Raw genomic sequence first — 3,810 nt, 5'->3', positions numbered from 1 at the left:
GCAGCTCAGAGACTCGTCTCCGAGGATTCGTTTACAGCCCAGGGTAACAGGGTGGGGGTCGCTCCCGGTTTTCTGTCCCCCCCACCCCATCCCGCTCCCCTTCCCTCCTTTCCCCCTCCCTCACCCTCCACTCACCCCCTTTTTACAAAAAAAAAAAAAACCAGAAAAAGACAAAAAAATACCAATTAACCACTTTAAGCAAAGTCATGGACCTTGTTTCACACTGGAAAACCAACAGGGTGGAGCAGGCCGGAGCGCTGCCGCCCTCGCTGCCCATGTCCCGGCCCTGTGCCCGGCGCTCCCGTGGCCCTCTGGGGTCCTGCCCCATCCTGCTGTCCCCTGCCCCTTTCCCGGGATTTCCCTCCCCTCTCCCTGCGTGAAACTGGTGCCGTTGAGTGAAAGGGAAGTGCAATAGCAGGGTCCCCCARCCAGGCACCCTCTTCCTGCCGCCCACCTCCATGTCCAGCCCATCCCACAGGGAATCCTGTGGTGGCCTGAGCCTCCCGGCACAGGTGCTGCCTGCATCCCCCAGGGAGACATTTCCAAAGATGTTTGATCCATGCGGGAATGGCCAGGGAGCAGCTGCGGGGAGGCAGGATGAGGCTTTTTCCCGTATGAGAGGCCTGCAGGGATCCTCTCCCTGCTCGGCTGCACTTGCCGGGATTGCTCGCGGCAGTGCCGGGAATGGCCGGAGCGAGGCGGGAGCGAGTGCCGGGCTCCCTGGGAGCAGGGATGCAGGGCCGGGATAGATGCCGGATGCGAGACGGGAGGTCAGGAGAGGTGCTGAGCCCCGACGGGAGCTGCTGTAGGCCGGGTTTGGCGGAGCTGGAGCTTGTGGAAATGCCCTGGGCGGCACTGGGGATGCTGCGGGACAGGCAGAGCGGCACCTCGGCTCCTCGCGCGGGTCCCGGGACGTACGGACGCACCAGCCGCTGCCGCCGGGGCTGGATCTGGCTGCACCGGGACCGACTCTGCTCCCCAGGGAGCTCCGTGATGGGCGGCACCGAGTGACAGTCCAGGGACCTGCGTCCCAGTGAGGCCCCAGCTGGTCCCTCCCACATGGGACAGGCTGCAGCTCCTGGGCACAGGTCCCTGTGCCCCCGAAATGCCCCCGGATGGGGAAGGGGGTCTCGGGAAGATGCGTTTTCCCTGGCTTGTTTTCCACTCCCAGGCTTTTCCTGTGTCCTCCCGCACCGAGAGCACCTCATTGCAGGGCCCTGCCCGGGGTCCATGCCCAGCCCAAACGTGTCTGTGTCTAGACAAAACCAAGGCTACCTCTTCCCTTGGGAAACAGGCCTGTCCCGGTGCTGCCGCAGCTGCCCGCCCTCCGGAGCGGAGCGCGAATCCGAGCGCTGCTTCCCCTCGGCCCCTGCCGCGCTACGGTCCTGGCCACGGGCTGCTCAGCAGGAAGGGCGCGCGGCTCCTCTTGGATGTCCTCCTGAATGGCGCCGTTGGCTTCCCCAGCATCCCGGGGCATCCAGCGGCCGCCCCGGCTTTGCTGAGAGCTCCCAGTTGCGTCGGGCTTTGGAGCGCTTCCTGGGATTAGTGGGAATGCGGGCACGGCACAAGGGCCCCGCGGGGAGAAGAACCCCGAGAAGTCCCTGCCGAGCAGCGCGGGGCGCCGAAGCCTCCGCTTGGGGCTCYCCGCAGCCCCTTGGGGGTGTTTTTCCCCGCAGATATCCAGGAATCTGGCGTGGGAGGTCGCTGCTGGCTCCTCGCTCCGGCTCGCTCCTTCAGGAGCCTGCCCAGGGGCTGGAGGCGCYGCTCCGGGCTACCGCTCCTTGGATCGCGGCGAAGGGGCTGCCGTCCCGCCACGCCGCTCAGGTGAATCCTTCCTAATCCTTCCTCCCGCCCTGCTCCCGGCGGCAGGCCGGCGAGCTCCGAGCATTCCCTCTGCCCTGGGAAAGCCATTAACCTCCCAGGAGGGAGATGCTGCCTAGGAAAGCCTAACGCCTCCCTCCCCAGAGCCTCCCTCCCCTTTCCTTCCCAAATCCTCCTTCCCAGAGGGATACAGCTAAAATTACTGCGCTTTGGGAGTAGCTACTGGTGCCTCCCAGGTGGCCGCAGCCACCGCRCAGACATTCCTGCTCTCCCATCCGTCCCTCCTGCTTCCCGGCCATGGGGAGAGGATGGAGAAGCAGTGGGATGCGGCGGGAGGGCAGCGCCGCTGCCTTCGGTGCTGTTGCATGGAGATGAACCTGCCTAAGGACCCGTCCCGGCTTGGCACCGTCCTGTCCCCTTCCTGCCAGCTGCCCAAAGCCGTAAAAGCCATAAAATCCCTGCCGGCATCGCCACGTGTCCGGCCTCGGAGAAATCGCTGCTCCTTGTGGGTGGCTTTGGATGGTGTCTCCGGGATGGTGTCCCCAGGATGGTGTTCCCGGGACGGTGTTCCCGGGATGGTGTCCCCGGGATGGTGTCCCCGGGATGGTGTCCCGGGATGGTGTCCCGGGACGGTGTCCCCGGACACAGCAAGGAGCAGCCCCCGGGCTGCGAACGGGCCGTGCCGGGCACTGCCGAGGGCATCGCGAGCAGCGCGGAGCCGCCTGCCCCGGGCACCTCGCAGGGCTTGGGGTCACGAGCACCCAATTAATTTGATTCTCATTGATCAGATCAGGGCGCGACACCGTGCGGCCGCAGGGCCCAGCTGCCCTGGCTGGAGGTAAAGTGGGAAAAGGCACTTCCCAAGGAGCATCCTAAGGGAAAACATGGGCAGGAGCAAGTGCTGCAGTGCAGGGTCGCTCGGAAGGAGAATTTTTGTGCTTTTTCCGTGTAAAGTCCTGTGTATTTTGGAGGGAGCTGGGCCGGTGCCCCATTCCTGGTGCCGGGATGGAAGAGCTGCTCGTTTGACACGGCTCCGTGGGAGCCTCACGTGGGAAACTACAGGAAATCCAAATCTTCCAGGGCTCTTTTCCATAAAAGGTATTTTTTTCCCCACTGGGCATTAGTCAAAGAGGGAAACGTTCTCCCCCTGCTTCCTTCTCCGTGAAGAATGAGAAGTTCTGCAAGCAGCATTAGTGAGCCCGGAAAACCAGGGATCTGTTTCATGCATAAGGGTTGTCGTGCGGCCAGAGCCGGCGGCAGGGAAGCGCCGAGCTCGTAGAGGAGACCCCGGTGCTCCGGAATGGGAGGAACCGGTGGACACAGGAGCAGCGCAGGATCCGCAGGAATATTGTCCCGGCCGGGAGGCTTTTCCGTTGGCGCAGGGGGTCCTGGGCAGCGCGGACAGGGCATGAATGGCTGCGTTTTCCGCATGCATCCCAGAGAAGCTCACGGCGCCCGGCGCTCTGGGAGCCAGCAAACTTCCCGCCTTTATTTCCGCACATCTCCAGGGAAAGAGCGCCCTGCTCTTCCCCTGCTCGCTGCCCATCTCCAAAGCAATAACGGGAATCTCGTCTGGGGTGGCTGCGCGGCGCGGACTGGTAAACTGCTCCGCATTTTAGCTGCTCCGCGCGACACTCCTGGGAAGGGCTAAACCTGCCGCGCGTCGGGAAAAACAAGCAGCATCGCCCCCAAATCACCCCAATCGCAGGCAGGAAACGTCGCCGTGAGCCCAGACCCGCACGCAGACAAATTCCCGGCTCAGGGTAGGGAGAATCCGCATTCCGACCGTGTCCTTCTCGCTGTAATTCCCACCGGGACGGATCCCCCTGCGGATCCGCCGGGCGCGGGAGCCGAGCGGGACCCGGCGCGTTGCTGCRCCGGGGCCCTTCCCTTTCCTCCCTCTCCTCGGTGCCGCCCATTCCACAGCATATCCGAATGTTTCTCGTCAATGCCAGTTATTAGTGCATAAGTGTATTTTGGGGAAAAAAA

Source organism: Nothoprocta perdicaria, unplaced genomic scaffold (assembly GCF_003342845.1).
Source record: "Nothoprocta perdicaria isolate Ctin4 unplaced genomic scaffold, notPer1 scaffold_3, whole genome shotgun sequence".
Lineage (NCBI taxonomy): Eukaryota > Metazoa > Chordata > Aves > Tinamiformes > Tinamidae > Nothoprocta > Nothoprocta perdicaria.
This window is presented reverse-complemented; position numbering follows the sequence as displayed.